This window comes from Castor canadensis, chromosome 6 (assembly GCF_047511655.1).
Source record: "Castor canadensis chromosome 6, mCasCan1.hap1v2, whole genome shotgun sequence".
NCBI lineage: Eukaryota > Metazoa > Chordata > Mammalia > Rodentia > Castoridae > Castor > Castor canadensis.
The window spans coordinates 133,910,534-133,931,853 of NC_133391.1; the positions used below are offsets into that span (position 1 = coordinate 133,910,534).

Below are 21,320 nucleotides of genomic sequence, written 5' to 3' on the forward strand. Positions count from 1 at the left end.
CTTGGTATTATATATTTGCCGTTGACTTATACATTTTCTATTGATTTTTATTTTGAAAAAATTTATAGAATCATAGAAAGTTACAAAGATAGTTCAGAGAGTTCTTATGTCCCCCTCATCCATGTTCCCCCATGATTACATTTTATAAAACCAGATAGTAAAATATCAAAATGGTACTGGGATTGGCATGAGTGAGCCTAGTTGTAGTTGTTTTTTCACATGTGTAGGTCTGTATAATTGCCACCATAATGAAGATGACATGCTATCCAGTTAGAGCCATCCATGCTTCTCATCATCCCTGGGTTATGGCTGAAGTCTGCTATTTGATGTTTTGTTTCTTTTTTGTTTGTTTCCTTTAGATGTTTTGTTTTTCCTATCTTCCTATAAATTAATATTCTTTACAATTCAATTTGAATATACTTTTAGAATTGTTCTAGGTATTGCCCTATGTATCCTTAATTTATCATAGCCAATGTTTTACTAATTTTAGCAAAATGTGAAATTTTTATCTCTATATCTGTTTACTCTCCTCAGTTGTAATATAAATGTTTTAAAATTTTCCTGTATTTTTTCAGTCCAGTTGCTCTCTGTTCACATTAGTTAATTTCTATGGTTTATTCTTCAAATTCACCAACCCCTGTCCTCTTCATTCTGCTATTGCACCCACCTGAAGAGTTCCTCATTTCATTTTTTTAATTCTGAAGATATAAATATCTTTAGAATTATATATCCTTTTTGAGACCATTGAGAGGCATATCAGCCAGTGATGGATTCTGGCTTCAGCCATCAAGCATAATTTATCTCTAGAGGAGATGAGAAGTCTATTGCTTTTGCCCATATTTTTATTCTTTCCATTTTCCTTCCAGTTTTGAGAACTTTCTCCAGGCATTCTTTTAGGATAGGCTTGCTGTTGGCAATAATGGCCAAGAGATTCTTTATTGCCGGGTGGGAGAGGGAGGAAGCCGAGAGAGAGGAGAGAGAGAGAGAGAGAGAGAGAGAGAGAGAGAGAGAGAGAGAGAGAGAAGGGCAGGTGCTTAAATACCCCTCAGTGAGACTCAGCATGATCTAATTGGTTAGGATCTTGGTTCATGCTGATTGGAGGTTGGGGCAGAAGGAGAATTCAAGCTAGACTTGAGGCAGGACCATGACCCTGGGAAACAGGGTGCAGTAAGACTGCCAACACTTGCCACGGTTAAATTCCCTCATTCTTCTTTCATTTGGTTGTCCCTTCATTCCTGAAGGATATTTTCACTAATAAGATTCTGGGGGTGAAGGACACTTTCTTTTGACTCTGTAATATGTTATGCTACTTCCTTCTGGCCTGCATGTTTATTGATAAGAAATCTGGTGCCATTTGAATTATTTTTTCTTCTTTACGTATGGCATCATTTCTCTCTCAAGCTTTTCCTTTGCCCTACCCAAGGCAAGTGCTCTACCACTGAGCTAACTCCCCAACTCTTGACTTTATTTTTCAGCGGTTTGATTCTGATATGTCTTGGTATAGATTTTCTTGGATTTTTCAATGGTTTAGGGTTCTCACAATTTCTCAAATCTGTAGGCTTATGTCTTTTGACAAATTCAGTGATTTTCAGCCACTGTTTCTTTTCCTTTTTTTGGTGATGGGGGTCCAACCCAGAGCCTTGCACACGATAGGCAAGTGTTCTTGGGCCATTATTTCTTAGAAAATCTTTTCTTTCCTACCCTCTTTTTCCCTCTTACATTCCAGTGACACAAATAAGATATATCTTTTATTGTTGTATTGTGTTCAGCCTGTTTTCTCTTTAGTTTTCAGATTGGGTAATTGTTATTGTTCCTTGAAGAAATTACTGTTCCTTTCCTCTGTTCTCTCTGTTCTGCTGTTGAGTCCACTTACTCAGTGCTTGGTTTCAGTTATTGTATTGTTTTGTTCTAAAATGTATGGTTGGTTCTTTTTACCTTCTAGTTCCTAATACTTTCTATTTTTCTTTTGTTTCATGCATCTTTATAATTACCCATTAAAACATTCTGGTGATGCCTGATTTAAAATCCTTGTCAGGTAATTCTGACCTCTGTGTCATCTTGGTATTGGTGTGTCTGGACTGTCTTTTCTCATCCAGGTTGAGATTTTCCTGGTTCTTGGCATGTGATTTTCCACTGAATCTTAGACATACAGGCTTTGATTTTGTAAACTCTGGACTGCTCTTTTAAAAATCTGTTTAGTAGCTGTTTTTACTGCTGAGTGAATCTAGAAGTCCAGACTTCCCACCAGGTCTTCACTGACTCCTGCAGGGTGGGCGCACCTCACTTTTGCTTGGCAAGGCTGAGATCTCAGCTCCCCGTTAGACCTCACTGATACCACGCTGGGGAGGAGAGGTGAGGATTCACCATGCCTTCACTGCTCTGCATGGAATCTCTCCTGACACAGGGAGTGGGGGAAGTTGCTAGCCCTGTACTGCTAGATGGTAGTGAAATCCTGCTGAATACTGCTCCTGTTGCGGGGTGGGAGGTGTCTCATTTCTGAGGTTCCCAGCAGTCTGTACTGACCCTATGAGGAGAAGGATGAGGAGGGGAAGGTTCCACTAATTAATTTCAAAGTCTTATTTTAGTATTTTAGATGGATGATTTTTTCCATTTAAGTAACTTTAACATTACTTATGTAATTTTAATATTACTTTAGGGTTTTGGGTTATATTTCTTTTAGAGCTACAGATATATTTAATTTTGTCAGACTAGTTTTAACAAAGCTCAAAGCTTACATTTTTGACTAGTGTTGTAGCATCACATTTGAGAGCTGCTAATTTGCTTTTCAGATGTGAGAAGAAGAGAATAATTGCAAAGTGTGCTGTAGATGAAAGAGTTTAATGCTTTAGTATATATTTTGTGTAAAACAGTAAAATTATGAGTGGTTTTTTAATGAAGATAGAGTGTACTTAAATTTTTAAGATAGTGCTTTACATTTATACTTGACTCTTCGATTTGTAAAACCCAATTCGAAATACTACTTTTTACTGTATATATTTAGCAGAATCAAGGGTATATGCTTACATTGGGCTATGTTGGCATGAGCGTTAGTGTCATCCTGAAATATTCACATTTCCCTTTCACATTTAGATTATTGTATTTCTGTAATCATGTCAATCTAGAAGACCTAATTTGATATTTGAGAATTTGTGAACACATTCAGAGGTTTAGGTAATTTGATGACTTTATGGCCCCAATACAGTCAACTATTGTTCAACATATTAATTGAAGCCTTTTTAGAAATCCTTCCAACAAACAGATTGATAGGCGCAGTCCTATCCAGACTTACCAGGCACTGCTTTCAGTTGTTATGAAGATTCTCAGCTAATTTGCTAAAATGAAGTTTCCAAAAAATAAGCTTCCCAAAAAATACAGAGCCTCTTAAAAATAAGGTATAGCAGGGAATTAATTACTCTTATCTCCAAGGAAATGTGAAGCTACTTAAACAATATGTAGGTAATAAATAAAATCATTTGAACACTTTACTACTAGATAACAAACATGTATGCTTTCCAGCTGGATTAAGGAATTGTAACTGAAATTATAAAAATGCCTATCTCATTCAGGGATTCAGAAAATGTTTCATACTTTAAAATCATAAGCTGATGAATTTTATGAATTAGGTTGGTGGTTTTTTTTTTTTCATTAAATTAATAGTGAAGATGCCAGAAGCATTTCATTGACCAAACACTGTTGAAAGATAAAGGATTCAACAGTACCAAATTAGTAAGGACTCTGATCTTTTTCTGTAACTTAGCCTACTTATATCATCTTAAAGTGTGCAAGTCATAAAAAATGGAGAACTAGAATAGATTAATCACTCCGGGTGTTTAGCTCTGCTTTGTTAAAGAAAAGGGAGAAACTCTTACCATGTTTGTTGCTTCTCTTCCCCTGTAACTTAGGGCTAGACTTTACGGTTTGTTTAGTTGTGAAGGGATGACAGACTTGGGGGATGGTGAGGGAGCTTAGTTTTGGAATGTAAATACATGTAGAGCTTGCCTCCTTTTGTTTAGCATCTCTTTAAACTAAGACAAAAAAAATCAGTGAATGAATGAATAGCAGCATGGTGAAATACCTAAATGTTTGAGTTAAAATTTTTGGATGTTTGAAATCCTATTTGGATCCTTTTCCCAGATCCAGGCGCATTCATATGCACTCAGCAGGAAACTTCATGGAGATGCACATTTGGGCAGAAGGTCTTTGACGGTGCCTTTTTCTTAACTTGTGCCTTTTCTTCTTTAGAAAAAAGTAATGGCTTAAGTCTGACTGAAGAACAATCTTTTTTGTATGTTCCTTATGAGAATTTACTTATGGTTCACAGATCTTTACCCACCATCTATGTCTGCAATCCTTGGATTTAAAATAGCATATATCCTACTACAGACTACAGGAAACACCAAATTAAAGACTTAATGACATAGTGCTGAAAAAGACAAAAGGTGACAAATTATAAATCAGTCCACTAAACCACAAATGTGGAAATTCACAGGAAAAAATTGTGCATTTGAGATAAATTTTATTAAATCTTTAGTATTTTGGTGCTTATGCAACAGGTATATTTAGTGGTGCAGTTGAGTTTGAATGATGTTTAACAAACGAAGAGACAAAGATGAGTATGAGAAATGTGCTGCTTTAACAGGCAGCAAGCCTAGTGATATTTCAACACTTATAAATTCTGTCCACTTTAAAAATGTTTGCCTCTTTTTCTCATTTTGGAATTATTCTGTGGGTTATGGTTATTTATGGCATCTGCCTGTCTAGGACATGTGGAGGTTTATTAATTTTCCTCCTCAGGTTTGCCTTAGCCATACTCCAGCCCATTCTAGTTTTCTTGACTTGTAAGGAAGTAAGAGTGTCTTTTGTCTGTTGCTTAAGTTCTGGGGAAGGGAGCAAGAACAAGAGGCTCTGGGGGTTAATGGAAGGGTTAGAGAACAGATGGAATGGGAAGGAAAAGGAGGCCTTTTAAAACCTAGCTTTCAAAGGACCCCGGTTACTGCTTCTGGTTCATTTTTCCAGCCTGCCCTTTGGGAGGGGTTCTTTCACAAAGGCTCCGATTCCCCCTGTAAACTCAGACAGAACTTGCTCCTTCTGGGTGGTGTGGGAATGTTGACCTGGGCTGGTGACAGCACAGCTGGTAGTGAAGTTATCATTAGAATAACCCAGGAAATCCTGACTGCAGGGGCCTCTGGTCATTCCCTGGAGCTGTATTTGCTCCTAGAACAGAGCCAGCTCTGTGCCAGTGTCTTCCTGCCAGGAGTGCCTAGCAGAAGTGCACCAAGCAGAGAATGCTAAAGCACTCTGAGACCTCACTCCATCTCATTTCATTTTATTTGAAGTTAATAAAAAGGACTGGCCAGGATGCACACATCTTCATGTGAGTTCACACACACACACACACACACACACACACACACACACACACACACACACACACACTCTGTGTTGGAAGAATATGTTGAGCCTAAGCTCTCCCTTGTGCTCAAGGGTATGATTCAAAGGTCAAACACATTGATGAAAACTCAATGAGGATACATCACTATCCTTACTATTGTCATGGTGTTTTAGTTACCACAGAGAGACAGATGTAGCACAGGGCAGAGGAGACAAAGATCAAATCAAATGCCAGAATTTAAGCCAAAGCAGAGGATGCATCAAGATTAAAGGGCTGGCAAGTTGACTGACTTTGCTCTTATTTTTGCCTTTCATTAGCCTATAGTCATTTAGGGAGTTGGTCTATCCAACCATAAAATTGATCTCTTCATTCTAAGAAATTCATTTTAAGCAATAGCTGGGAGATGGGGAAGCAGTAAATGCAAAACATGGTGGGGAAGATACCTGGAGAAGATATTAAAAGGTATTTGATGACTCAGAGTAGTAAGGAGAATATGTTCTATATGCAAAGCATAGCATGAAGAAGTTAACATAAAAAAGGAGATAGAGAAGTGAGATAACATTTGAGTGAGGCCTCAGTGTACTGTGGTAAGCTTCTCAGCAAGCAGCTGGGAAGGAGGCCTGAGGAAGGACATGATACACCAACTGTATTATGTTTGAAACTTTCTGGAAATTAACAGTGAAGTGTTAAAGGTAAGGTAGTAAGAAAGGCTACAGAATTTGTGGGCCTAGAACAGCATGGATTTTTGTGGCTCTGTGTTCAAAAATTAAGATTTTAAGACAATGATGTCAGAGTTTTAAGCTAAGCACAAGGCTCTGGGAGGACCAGGGCCTGTTCAGCTGCAGAAGCAGAACGCCTGCAAGGCTGGGCCTGCAGTGTGAGGGTCCTACACTTGTTCTGTGATCTCAGACATCTGATGACTTCCTTCACCCGTGGTCTACATACTATCTAGCTCATAGTGATTTTATAAAGGTTATTAAACAAGAATGACAAATTCTGCACAGAAACTCAAAGCAAGAACTAATCTTACATCCACCCACATACACACATGTGCTCATACACACAAAACAAGCTATGTTTTCTATCATATAAGAGAGTGTCACTGACGTGCTATCTGAACCTGGGGGTCTCTGTCTTGCAATTTCAGGGAAGGAAAATCACAGACGACAAGAGGGAGTAAAGCCAGAGAGTTCATTGAGATAGAAAAATAGCAGAGAATACAGCCCCCAGAGCTAGGAGGGGTTCCAAAGGAGGGTTGCCACTGACTGGTCTTTGTCCAGATGTTTATATTGCTGTAGCAAAGTTTTCTGAATCAGCCCCATTATTGGCCAGTGAAAATCCAGGTGGCCCCCCAGGCCAATTAGGTGTGTACCTGTGCCATCCATGCATTCCTGGTCCTATTAGGCTCTTAATCACGCTAGCTGTTTTCATGGATTTGCTGGAAGACTCTTGTCATGTCCGTCACATTCTTCTAGATGAAGGACAGGGTTTCACATCACATAGCTTCCACACCTGTTGTTTTGCACCACAACCCAAATGTTCTGTAGGTCCTGCTCATCACCTGGGGCTCACTACCTGCATTTATTCTACCTCCTAACCTTTTTCAGTCCCCCCTCTGAAGAGGTAACCCTAACTGCTGTTAGGGAGAAGGAGCGATAACCAATATAACTATTTCCTGCTGAGAAAGGCAGTTAGGGATATCCCTCCGAGGTCCTTTCTTGTGGCCCCAAGTAGTGAGCCCTCATCTCTGGTTCCATTTTCAACATCAGTTGAAGTTTTACAGATTCTAGGCAAGAAAAAATAAACTTTACCAACAGTTTACAGACTTAACAGAAGGATTACAAGTAGGCCCATGAGAGGGCCCAGGAAGAGTAGGCAAGATAACCATGACCAGGTATTTTCCTATGGAAACTATCCTCAAATGACTTGTTCCCTAAATTAAGAGGGCTGGTGGGTTAGTTTATGAATGTTAGTTTGAACTTTTCCTGATTTATTGACCCCAAAACAGCAGTCTAAGCTGTTTAAGTCCAGTCTAAACCTAGCACAAGTTCCCCCTCAGGCATCAGTAAGCATATCTAAGGCACTCCTGTTTTGCAAAACTACCACCACTAAGGAGTTGATTTGTTTCTGTATATTCATGAGAGTTTGGAATAGGATATCTAAGACATCTGTCATAAATAACAGATTTTTGTTAAACCAGGGAAGGGGAGATACTTTCTCTAATTCTGTCCCCTACTCCTAAAGCGATGCCTAAGCCTACTAGGAGTGGTATGAGTTGAATGGTCCTTTTGCTTCTAAAAGGTTGTAAATGTTCATACATAGGGAGGGGCATCTGAGTTTTTCCTGGAGCTATGGAAATGGCAGTAGATAGATACACAAGTGTCCCTCTTCCTGTCCAGTTCTTGTCCACACAGAAGATATAGCCTTTTTTGTTGCATGCTGGAATGTATACAGAAGGAAGCGAGTTCTATGTCAAAGAAAGACTAATATCCTGTGGAACTTCCAGGAAATAGTATTCAGCTAAGTGTGGTGGCATGGAGTTTGAGGGTGAATAGGGGAAGCAGTTCCATTTTCCCAGAAAAGCATGGTTCTCCTTGATCTACTTAGAGGATCCAGGGAAAAGTGAACAGTTGTATGCCTTTGTCCTTGTCATTTGGGAAATACCAGCAGCTAGAATGACATGCATCCTGAATGGTGACCTACACAAAATTGAGAAGTTCAGTGAGTCTGTGAGTGGAGAGTAATCCCAGTAGTAGAAAAGAACCTGACCTGGCTAGAGGACTAGAGGTGTGGGTGAAGAATTTTAGATGTTTACCTTCAATAGTTATAGTCACTGCAAAGATTATTAGGTAAGGTTCCCACCTGAGTTCCAGCTGGATTTACAGCCTTGATCCAGGATCAGAACATGATTTATAAGTACTATAGAACTAAATAGGAGGGCCTAAAGTAGGGAAAGTTTCCTGTAAGTAAGTAGGAAAGGCTTGTTTAATCTGACTAAGGTAGTGTATATCTTCAGTAGGAAGCTGATCATCAGAGTCCCTAGTGATAAACAAAGGACAGCTCTACTTTGGAGATTACCCACTCATAGGGAGTAGCACAGTACACCTTTCCAGACCATGAGGGGAGGAGGGCAGAGCAAGATGGTGGAGAAGGACTCTTGTGTGACTTCCCCCCGACAGAAACATCAATTTAAACAACTGCCCAGGCACAAAAATACTCCACAAGAGATAGGGAAACCAGGTAAGAGATTACAACACCTTGTTATGATAGAAAAATTGCATTGAAGAGGGTAGAAAGAACAGTTCTATATTACCTGTATTGTCATTTTCCAACCCTAAACAGCATGGTATGGAGAAATAGAGGGAAGTAAGTGTAAGACTTTGCTTTGAACCTTAACACCATGCCATAGTAAAATGCAGCACTGGCCTCTGATTCCAGGCCAGTATCCTCAAACTGAGCTTCCAGATCTGTTCCAGTGCCAAGTAGGAACCGAAGCTCCTTTTGAGACCAGAATTTTGGACCCCAGACCCAAACTCTTGGGATTCTACATACCAGGCTCAGCCATTCATCCCATGTGACAAATAGAGGGACAGTAATAGTGAAGGGCAGAGAAAGATTTATCACAAGGCCCAGGACACACCAATGGGAAGAGGCAAAGTAGCACTTAGCCTATCTTTAGCCACCTTCATGGTGCAGGCATGAGCTTTAGCTTTAAATAGGCAAAAAATTAGGTCAGGGGACAAAAGGGTAAGAGAAGTTAAACAGTCCCAGCCACAGGTGTGTTCCAGTGGTTGAGTCTGGTTCACCATTACCTCAGCCCTTATTCCTCAAGGGTTCTAGAGAAGTTGTTATTGCTATCTTCGCTGTCATCTCTTTAAGGGAGTGATCTGGTTCTCAAGACATGATTACTCCTACTCCAGTGTTCAGTCTCATTATTATAGATAATTGTCCTCATTTGGAGGGATGGTCTGTCCTGCCAGGCTCCACTGTTCCTTAGGAGTAGGTCAGCCCCTTGTCATAAAGATCTGATCGAATTTTCCTCTCCTTCCTTGATTCCAAGGTAGCTGCAGGAGAGAATGGCTCAGAGCAAAGGACAGTGAGATGCCAAGCTTTTCTCCTGTTTTTAGTTTGTTCGTGGGCCCAAGTAAGGAACCAGTGCTTTTCACCAAAAGCAGTTTAAGCACCTCTTACAACGTGAGGCAGACTTGATCTCCAGCCTGGCCAACTACAGTGGTCTTGAGCTCTGGACATCCCGCAATGGCAGGCAGGCCTCACTGCCATGGGCTTGAAGCAGGCCTCAAAGGTGTGCCAGCCTCAGCTGTCATGCATTCTAGCCCACTGTTTCAGCTTCTGCAGCCAAAGTGTGCCAGCCTCTGGCCATGGCAGCCTCAGGCTTAGTGCTCACACCAGATGCCCAGAATCTCTAAACAGCCTTGCTACTGAAGGACATTCCCAGATAAAGTCTGTGGAGACTGGAATAAGAAGTACCTACTTCTTCAAATCACAGGCATGGACCCATGAACAATCAGGGAAACACAATGTCTCTAATTAGACAAAATAGTGTTAGTAACAAATCCTAAAGGAGATTATGAACTGCCAGACAAAGAATTCAAGATAACCATTTTAAGGAAACTTAGGGAATTTCAAGAAAACAGAGAAAAATAATTGTAATATACATAATTCTCTAATAAAATAAAGATTTTGGTCAGAATTGAGGAAAACCTAAATGTGTTGTAGCCATCTGAAATTCTTACCATATCAATGGTAAAATGATTAAAGTACCATAACTTAAAACTCTCCCAACTCTAAAATCTGTGATTCTAATACCCATAACCATCACATGAAAATGTTTTATTTAAAAGGCTTCTGCAGACAGTTAGTGTTGGTGCATACCTATAATCCTAGCTACTTTGGAAGCAGACATCAGAGGGATCACAATTTGAGGTAAGTCCAGGCTAAAAGTTACTTCAAAAAAAGAAAAGCCAGGAGAGGCTACTCAGGAGGCAGAGATCAGGAAGATTGCAGTTTGAAGCCATCCTGAGCAAATAGTTCAAGGGACCCTATCTCAAAATATCCAACACAAAACAGGACTGGTGGAGTGGCTCAAGTGATAGAGCACTTGCCTACAACCTGAATCCCAATGCCACCAAAAAAAGAAAAAAAAAAAAACAAGCCACGTATGGTGGTACATGTCTATAATCCCAACTATGCAGGAGTTATAGGGAAGAGGATTATAATCTGAGGATGGCCCCAGGGAAAAACAAGACCCTATTAAAGCATAAAAGGCATAGCTCAAGTCATAGACTACTTGTTTACAAGTAAAGGACCCTGAGTTAAAACCCCAGTACTACCAAAACAAGTATATAAATGCCTACCTAATATTCAACCAAATTAAAAGGAAACATATGAAGAATGTAAATTAGTGTAGGCACTATGGAAATCAGTATGAACATTCCTTTAAAGCCTAAAAATAGAATACCATATGATCCTGCTAAACCACTCCTCAGCACAAATGCAAAGGAATGTGAGTCTGCACATCCATGTTTATCGTAGTCAAACTGTCAATCAGCCCAAGTGCCTGTCTACCAATGAATGGATAAAAAAACTGAGGTATATATACACAATCAAGTATGATCCAACCATAAAGAAGAGTGAAAATCTGTCATTTGCAAGAAAATGAGTGGAACCAGAGATCATATGTTAAATGAAATATGGACTTTAAAAAATGAATGACAGAACTATAAAATGGGGATTATTTAGAGTAGAAACCAGCAGGAGCGGGGTAGGCAAAAGGATAGGGCAGAGGTGAATATGATCAAAATACTTTATACATGTGAATGAAAATAGAATAATGAAACCTGTTAAAATTATTTTTAGAAAAGGGGAAAGAGATGAGAAAGAGTAATTTGATCCAGGTACATGACACACATATGTGGAAATATCACAATGAACTAATAAACACTAATTAATATATACTAATTTAGAAGTTTACATTAGAAATGAGTAACACATTTGGCTTAAAATGAATATTTAGGACTAGGGATGTAGCTTAATGGTAGAGCACTTGTGGAACATGCACAGGCCCTGGGTTCAGTCCCCTGCATTGCAAAAAAATAAAAGAATATTTAGTTTTAAATAAAACCTTTCAACTGAAATTTATGTTTTGCATATTTGTAGCTTGGAAAAATTAAATTAGCTTTCTGTAGTTAATTTTCAGAACTAATAGAGTTGTTTTAAAATTGAATGAAAGATATGTTTTAGTTTTGTTTTGTTTACACACTGTGTTTGGGTTCTATCAATGACTATAATGAAAGTCTTCAGTCATTCAAAGCAAGACTGTTTTTAGTGGTATGGGAAGTGACCAAATAAGAATCAGGAAACTCAGAGAAGGAGAAACTTCATCTGGATGGTTAGATGCATGTAACACACAAAACAATAAAATCCTGCTGGGTGCTGGTGGCTCACACCTGTAACCCTAGGTACTTGAGATGCTGAGATTGGGAGGATTGAGGTGCCAGGCCAGCCTGGACAAATAGTTCATGAGACCCCATCTTCAAAATAACCAGAGCGAAGCAGACTGGAGGTATAGCTCAAGTAGCAGAGTACCTGCTTTGCATGCACGATGCCCTTAGCGCAAACCCCAGTCCCACCAAAAAACAAAAAATACTATGATAAGGAATGTCAGCAACTTATAGAAACTTCATTTCTAGAGGTTCTACTATTTGCTTATCTAAAGGAACTGATATCTTTTTTTCATGTATCTTCAACAGTTATAATTTGAATTGGAGTATTGCAAGGATTATAAAGAGATTTTATAATATATACATACTACTTGAAGCACTCATAAATAGTATGTTTAAAATCTATGCATATTTTTATACAAAATGGTTTTGGCAATAATTTGAAATGCTACTTTAAATTTACAGTATCTGGTTTGTTAATTAATATAATTGGCCTTAAAGCTCCTATAAGACCACAGCAAAAGCAGCTTACTAACACTCTGTCCACTGCCTCTGAGAGAGGGAGTGTGTTTAATCTTCACTTCCCTAATTTTCTAACTAGTCTTTTAACTTCTGTGTCTGAGGTTATCTTAGGTTAAATGATTTCTTACAAAAAGAGTTGAAAACAGCATTCTGGGATTTCTCACTCTAACTGCCTTTGTAATCACTAGATCAAGTTTCTTCCACCCATGAAAAATATTTCCAAATGCTTTACCTTTTTCCTGTTATGTATTTTTAAAAATTTTTTAGAACTAAAGAAATGTGCTTACTTTAAGCCATGTATATATTACAGAACTATATCATATAGAAAAGTTCCCTGTAATCCAACTTCCTTGATGTAAGGATGGTGGCTTGGTGAAAACTTACATTTTATCTTTTTATAATTTGTAAAGCAACATAACCTCACTCACAGAGAGCTTTTTCAACCCTCTGGATAAGGTAGCATTTAGCTTATAATTTGGTCTTTCTCACTTCTTTAGGACTTCTTAATATTAACCACAGATTTTGTTAGAGCTAGTTTTCTGCTTTCTTTAATCTTTTTTTTCCTTACTGATTCCATGGAGTTGATGTGATTAATAAAATAATGTATGAGAGGTGATTCATTCAGAAACCAGTGTCATCTTTTGATATCTTTATTTTTATTTAGCCAGAAGTTATCCAGAGCCAAATCTGTTGGGCATATTGAGTCATGTTGGATTCCTTCCCAAATGAGTCAAAAAGGTACTAACTTCCAGGTATTGAAACTGGTGTTCTGATATGTCATTCTGTAGGTAATTCCAATGGAAGCATTTTTAAAAAACTGGAAAACAAAAATGCTTAGCAGTGATAATATCAACTGGACTCTTGCCTATCTCGATAAAATTTTTTAGAACAATGTGTTTGAAGTCTTCAATTTATAGCTCATTTATTAAAAAGTCAGTCTTGTTTCCCTTTAGGACTCTTTCCCTTGGTACTCATAAAGTACTTGTGAAATATAAGGTGATTGTTTTTACTAGGCATGGATTGTCGAGCCACAAGTCTCTTCTGGCCAATTTTCAGCTTTGATGAATCTGCTTCTAAAGAAATGAGGTGGGACAGTGTTTTTGTGCTTTTCAGGAGGGCTTTCCTTTTGCTCTAGGATTTCTAAAAGGATGCAAATCACTTCAAGACAGTCATCATTCTCCTTCTTTGGAGACTTGTGTGTTTGTCTTAATCTCCCCCCCTCTGTCTTTTTGTTTTTTGTTTTTTCCTCTGTGAAGGGAGAGGAAAGAGAATCTCCAGTCACCCCTCCACTCCCCTCCCTTTCTCTCACCTCACCTCCAGGGTGGGCTGAGAATTGAGGAAGAATCTTAAGTCTACCCTTTGTTAGGCTCTGATGATTAAAACCATTGGAACATTGCTAAACTGAGTTTTGGAGATGTTCCTTTCCCTCCCTGCTGGCCATTTCCATGGATTACTGAGGGTCCACTCTTGCCAAACAAGGCTCAGATTGAGCCTCAAATTTTGACCCATTTTTTTCATCAAGTTTGTCTTAATAAAGAAGTTGCAAGCTTTAGTTTTACAGTGATTATTTTCTTGCAGAAAAAGTCAGCTTCCTGCCTGCTGAATTCCATCTCTTACGCTGAAGACAAGGCAGTTGTGTGGAAGATCCATAGCCCCGTGAGTTGTAAACAGGCTTGCAACAGCCAGAGCTCAGGGCAATCTGTTGACTTGAAACAGTGCTACAAAGCCTGAAGAATATGGGGCATTTCTCAACCAAATTAGTAATGGCAGAGAATATGCTTTCAAAAAAGCAGCACAAACATATTTGATTGAATAAAGGGAATATTAGAAAATTGACCCTTTTTTGGGGGAAGCTCATGACTAGTAATTTTAGGCTGACTGGTGGAGGAAAATGAGGGTGACAAACTTTCATAAGCCAGTTGGCCTGAAGTTCATGCCAATACTGCTTGCTGTCTTCTCCTAAGTGACTAATAAGTTAAAAGCAACATTTTGTTGTGATTGGGCAATTTAACAATGATAGATGCTGCAGAGAAATGCAAAGAAAACTTATTTGGGCTATCAAATATCAGTGGGAATTAAAGTGTGTGGACATACACATGTGTGTAATTTCAAATACCTTTTGTTGATGTAAAACAAGTTTATTTCACAAAGTCTTTTTGTTTTTGACAAATTCTGGTAGAAATTTTATTCATAATGAAGCGTGCATCTTATTGCCAGGCTATCCTAATGAAAATAATGAGGCCATTTTCAGAACTTTGAAATAACTTACATACAGTTAATTTCTGGTGTTTCTCTTACATTAAAATAGTTTCTCAGACCTCTACTCATCTGTCAGACAAAAATGACAGTGCCAAAATATATAGTAGGATGAAAAATTATTACTAATTAAATCTTTTTTCTTTTTCTTTCTTTTTTTTTTTTTTTTTTGCAGACCTGGAGTTTGAACTCAGGGCCTCACACTGGCTAGGCAGATACTTTTACCCTTTGAGCCACTCCATCTGCCCTTATTTCTAATTAATAGCAACAATTTATTAACATAAGCTTCAGCTTTTTAATCCAGAGGCATAAAGAAGACTAAATAATAATAATTGTGTTGTTGTTTTTCCAATACTAGGGATTGAACTCAGGGCCTAAATTATTAAAAGATGAATTCTCTGGAGCAATTGACAAACATTTGGGGAAAATGTGGAAAACAAAGAGGAAGCAAAGGGACTGGTAAAAGGTTTCAGTGTTTCTCTCGTTCACATGACAAAGTAGCAGTCAAAATACACCCCTGTGATTTGTCGCATCTGGTAGAAATGCCGCAGTAGCTAAAGGGATGATGTCTGTCTGGCTCTGGTGAAGAAATGAGTAAACAAGGCAGGATAGAAAGGAGCCCTAGTTAGTGAGCGGACGCCACATTTCCCCAACCCATGCAAGTTCTAGCTTTGTGGGATGCCAGAAACAGAGAGGTCAAAAGTCTGAGGGAACTTTTGTTATGAAGATTGTTTTGTACTTTTCAAATTTTGGATGACATAGTCCAGCAATTTGGATACAAAGCTTTGAGCCATCAGCACAAGTTTAATAATGCACCTAATGGTAGAAGTGCATTTCCACCTAATGGGACTGAGTTTAAAAGGCAGTCCCTGTGTTTCCCTGCCCACCAGATATTTACCAGGACACCCCTTCTTTTCCTTACCCACATTTTCACCATTTCTGTTTTGGGGGTTACTTATTTTCCTCACTCATGTGAAATGTTTTAAAAATCTGTATATGTCAGTGGTCTTCTGGCATTTAAATAAGTTTTTCAACATTTTAAAAAAGATTTGCTTCAGGCTGAGGGGGTGGCTCAGGTGGTAAGACTGCCTGCCTAGCAAGCATGAGGCCCTGAGTTCAAATTCCAATACTGAAGGAGGAAAAAAAAAAGATTTGTTTCTGACTTATAGAGGTCATTTAGCTCCAGCTGCAGAACAATCAAATGTGGCCGTCTTTGTGCCACTGTCCGCACTTTTCCATGACTCCCTGGAGTATTAAAGAAAGGTCTAAGTCTCATGCAGAATTGAGCCCTCTGTCTTCTGAGTGGTAGTGTTGCCATAAAATCTTCACTTCCTCTTCCAAATCGTGAAAGTGGAAGCACACCTTGTGAACTGCTTTTGATTTGAAGAAATTCTCAAGTACTAAGGACTCCAGCTTGTACATCTTCCTTTTTTTTTTTTTTGTAGTAGTGGGCTTTTAAGTCTGGCCTATACCTTGACCCACTCCATCAGCCCTTTTTTGTGATGGTTTGTTTGAGATAGAGTCTCTCAAACTGTTTGCCAGGGCTGCTTTCTGTACTGTAATCCACCTGATCTCTGCCTCCTGAGTAGCTAGAATTATAGCCATGAGCCACTGACACCTGGCAGGATCAATACTTTTAAAGGGGAGAATTTTGCCCAGAAACCCACAGACCTGAAGTTTAGCTTCTCTTCCTGAGAAAAATATTTAGGAGAAATCAGTCTTAAAACACTTGGAACAAAATGAAATCAAGCAAACCAAAAATCACCCAAATTAGAAATCTAATATTCATTCAGAAGGGGTAAAAATTTCATTTAATTTAACTTTCAAATAGGCAATGTACTCACCTGGTACAAAAATTCAGAAGGCAGGAAAAGATGCAGTCAATAAAAGGACAACCCGCCCACCTCATTTACGTAGGTTTAGGCCAGATAGATGACAGGAAATCAATAAATATTGGTTTTGCCTGAACAAGCCAGTTTGCTTCCATTCTGCACAAAATATTAATTAAAATTGGAACAGTATGTTCTCGGTCTGTTTTTCAAGCTGGTGGTTGCAATATGATTATGAAGTCATGTAAAAACGTTCATGGTTTTTGTGTTTTAAAAAACTGAATTGAATAGAAATATCAAAATGTTATGGTAAGAGAACACGTTGCTTAGTAAGATTTTTTTCTTTGATATGCAAATATACATACACACATACATCCATGTGTATATAATACACATATCTCAATAATAAGAAAATAATTGTCAAAAAGTTTTAAAAACTTGTTTTTACTTTGTTTTGGGGGGGGTGGCTTATTGGAGTTTGAACTCAGGGCCTTGTGCCTGCTAAGCAGGCACTTTACCACTTGAATCATGCCTCCAGCCCCTTTTTTACTTTAGTTATTTTTCAGATAAGGCCTTTATGCCCAGTCGGCCTTGGACCACAAACCTCCTACCTCTTTCTCCCATGTAGCTGGAATTACAGGTTTGTACCATGCCTAGCTTATCTGTTAAAATGGAGTATTGCAAACTTTTTGCCTTGGCTGGCTTCTGTGATCTTCCTAACAAGTAGATGGGATCGCAGAGGTGAGCCATTGTTGGTTTTACTTTTATTTTAGTATTTCAGGAATGGCTGTATAGGAACTCTTGGATTTCAGACTATTTAGATTAGTGTTCAGGAATATATCTGTGGAATGTCTCAGTTATAGCACAGAAATAACAGTGCTACAATTATGGACGAGAGCATAAGGACAAAGACTATTGATGGCACCAGGTTTCTAAATTTAGTCACCTCTAAACTTAAAGAAGTGTGTAATGTAGAGCAGTAGTGTTCTTTTGGGGAGAAAGTGCTGAGGATCAAACACAGGGCCTCCCACATGCTAAGCATGCACCACCTCCACTCCAGCCCCTCAGTGAAAAGAAATTACATGCCCTACCAGAAAAAATACTGGACAAAAGAAAATTTTAGTTGCACTGAATCCTGGGAATAATTTAGCTCTCTGGGGTATTTGGGAACAAAGAAGCAAATGACACTTGGGAAGCAGAAAGCATGGGTAGGGTAGATGTCTTATGTTTTGCTATCTGTTACTATGTGACCTTAAATTAGTGGTTTGCTTGCCTGCAGTTTCCATATCCGTTTCTTTGGTTTTTTTTGTTTGTTTGTTTTGCCTTGTTTAGGACAGAGTCTCCCTATGTAGCCCAGGCTGGCCTGGAACTCTTGATCCTCCTTCCTCAGTCTCCTGAGTCCTGGAGCTATGGGCATGTGCCACCACACCCCACTACATATCTGTTTTCCTAAAAAGAAAATCAGAATTTCCTAAAAAGAAAATCAGAGAATATATGTTTTCACAGGATTGTTTTAAAGATTAGGTTAGCAAGAAATATCTCATACACTGACCAGCACATTGTAGACCCTCAATAAAATGTGAATTTCTTTTTTTCTGTGTATGAATTAATTGAAACAAACTTAAATACAACCCATTACACAGGTACTCACAGATGCACACACCCCTACTTATAGAATTTTAACCATCAAGCAACATTTGTTGAACATTCTCTAAAGAATCACTAAGCGCTTCAAAATAACTGACCAGTAAGTGTGAATGACTCTATGAAGGAGAGATAATGATTCACAAGTGATTAAAATTGTGAGCTCTGAGCTGGGTGTAGGTGCCTGATTCCTGTAATCCTAGCTACTTGGGGGGCTGAGAGCAGGAGGATCAAGTGTTCCTGGCCAGCCTGGGCCAGGTTCATGAGACCCCCATCTCCAAAATAACCAGAGCAAAAGTGGAGTAGATGCGTGGCTCAAGTGGTAGAGCACCTGCTTTGCAAATGTGAAACCCTGAAATCCCACCCAAAAAAAAAAAAAAAAAAGTGAGCTCTGGAGTCTCACTGCCCAGATTTTTCAACTTTCTACTTCTCAGCTTCCTTGTCTATGCCTTGTAGCAGGCAGTGGTGCTAAAGCTACTTTATTGGTTTTGCCCTGTGTGAGTCTGAAATGAATTAACATATGGAAAGTGCCCAGAAAGTGGTCCAATAGTAGGCAGGCTAGTTCTTACCACCATCCAAGTGCCAAAGACATGAAAAGAAAGTTCTTTACTACAGGAACCATTTCTGTGAAAATGCAAATGGTGAAACTTCATTAAGATTTTGAGGTAGTGCTAGATCTGAGGCATTGTTTAGAGAAAAACAGTTTGATTTTGAAGGGAATTTTCAAAATTCTCCTGAAAGACCTTCAGCACAATCGATGTGCATTCCTTTCATAACTTCCCTATATAAAACCCACATTTGTGAGAGATAGCATGAAACTGTGATGGGTTGTGGTATGTGGCTGGAGTTCTGAGCTCCAGGTGGTTCTTACTAGAATAGTTACGTATGGTTTTTCCATGATTCCCTTCTCACTATCATCTTTAGATTCGGTTGTGAATACCAGATTTCCCCCTGTGACACATGGTACAGTAGTCCCTGTCCCCCGTCCCCCCACCTCCCGGCCCTGTCCCCCCCCCACCCCCCACCGCCATCCACTTGTGGTTTAGCTTTTCACAGTTTCAATTACCCATGGTCAGTGCTGGTCCAAATATATTAAATGGAAAATTCACAAAATAAAAAAGTGAATTTTGAATTACACACCATTCTAAGTAGTGTGCCATCCTCTCTGTCCTGCCCTGAATATGAATGACTTCCCTGCTCAGTGTATCTGTGCTGTTTATGCTACCCATCTTTAGTCACTAATAAGTCATCTCAGTTATCAGATCAACTATTGGAGTATTATGGCATAGCTGTACTTATAGTATATTCAAGTAACCTTTATTTTACTTAATAATGGCTCAAAGCACAAAAGTAGTGATGTCAGTAATTTGGATATGCTAGAGAGAAGCCTGCAAAGTACTTCCTTTAAGTAAAAGGCAAATAAATGTTCTTTGATTTACTAAGGAAAGAGAAATAATCATGTAAGGTAAGCACAAATCTTCTATCCATGAAATAGTAAAAAAGAAAAAAGAAATGCATGCTAGTTTTGCTGTCATACCACATACTACCAAAATTAGAACCATAGCGCATGTAAATGCTTCATGAAGATGGAAAGTGCATTAAGCTGTAAGGCTCTGTACTGTCCACAGTTTCAGACATCTTTTGGAAGTCTTCAAATGTATTCCATGGATAAAAGAGAGTAAGGTCATAACTTCCAAAATGAGCCAGGTCATACATTGCATTCTGCATTACCCTGAGCCCATTTGTCTGTTCAGAATGTTTTAGAACCCATATCCTCTGCCAGAACGCCAGGGGCAAACCTAGAATCTTTCCACATTGATCTTCCAGACTGTCGTTCCAAAAACAGGGCATTTTCCATTGACTACTTAGTGCCAATCCTTTTTGCTCAATTTACATTGGGCCCAGAAATTTATTGACTAAGGAGGCCTGGTATAAGATCTCTGTTTGGCTCTCTTACAAAACAGTATCTGGCTGGTCAGTAGAAAGTGATAAAAGCTACCCTGAATCATTAGTAATGAGCATAATTAGAATTTCAGAAACCTAGGTTCCAGGGGAGCAACAAGAGACCTGAGATAAAGAGCTTGTCATCTTGGTTGAAGAAATTTGCAAATATATGCATCTGTTAGTGATCAGTGTCCTGACTTAATAGGCAAGTTTAAAATTACTGATTACGCTGATGTGCTTCTGATTCCTTTTTGCAAAACAGATGAGTAGTTTTGATTCCAAAATTTGTTCCAAATTCTATTTTTTGGCAGTGTGCTAGGTTTAGTCACAGTGTGAATAAAGTATGCTCTCCGTGTCTTGATTACTCTGCCTAAAATATCTCAACACAGTGTGCATTTGGTCCTTCTTAGGTTATTACCACTAATGTTAAACATCAACAACTTCTTTTTAAGCTGGTGAAGAAGTTGCGACTGAGACTTTTATAACCCTTATGACACCTTACCAAACCCAGATACACCTTTTCAACTCCCTACTCTTCTGAATACAGAATACTCAGACTACCACTCTTTGCAGCTCACTTTCTTTGTCCCTCAACCACTGCCATTTTGGTTTTGTGTTCTTCAGTCAGTAGAGGACAACTGACGTCTCCCTTCATATTTGGATAAAGGACATCGTTATTAAATTGGCTTTCACTTCATTCCTTGTGTGTCCTGGATCTCCCTTCCTTCCTAATAGCCAAGGACACATTTCTCAGTTATCTTTATGCTTGCCAAGATAGGAAAAGAAAACTGCTGAACCTGGAGTCTTATGTGATATTTAACCAATTTAATCCATGTTCTTCATATAAGTGACTTTTTAGTGTCCAGTAACTGCAACCACAGAAACTGTGGAGGATGTGGAGTTGTTTTCTCTTTGTGGCATTTATCTCGGGTATAGTTGTCTGTAATGAACTTAACTCGTGATATAAATCATATTTTTATAAAGAGCCTTAGATGGGTCAGCCTGAGAATTTAGCAATGATACAAGGTATAATAGTACTTGGAATTTGAGGTGGAAACTTGACTTTAGTTATTTACTTCTGGACCACCAGAGGCTGGTAGTTACATTTGCTCCCTCTGAGAGATAAGTGTTTGGGGATGATCCTTCAGCCATTTGTTGACTCAAATTAAGCATTGCATGAAGCACCATTAAACCCTTAGGAAAAGTCAGTTGCCATGTTTGGAATCTAAGGTACTGGAACAGTAAGGATTCAAAAAATGCTTTGATGCTCAG

At 38.8% G+C, this 21,320-nt stretch overlaps 1 protein-coding gene across 3 annotated transcripts in view; it reads left to right on the forward strand.

Moving 5' to 3' along the window:
- Arl15 (ARF like GTPase 15) overlaps positions 1 to 21,320 on the forward strand; it is a 384,701-nt gene that overhangs the window by 259,790 nt on the left and 103,591 nt on the right. The gene's annotated exons all lie outside the window — the stretch shown is intronic.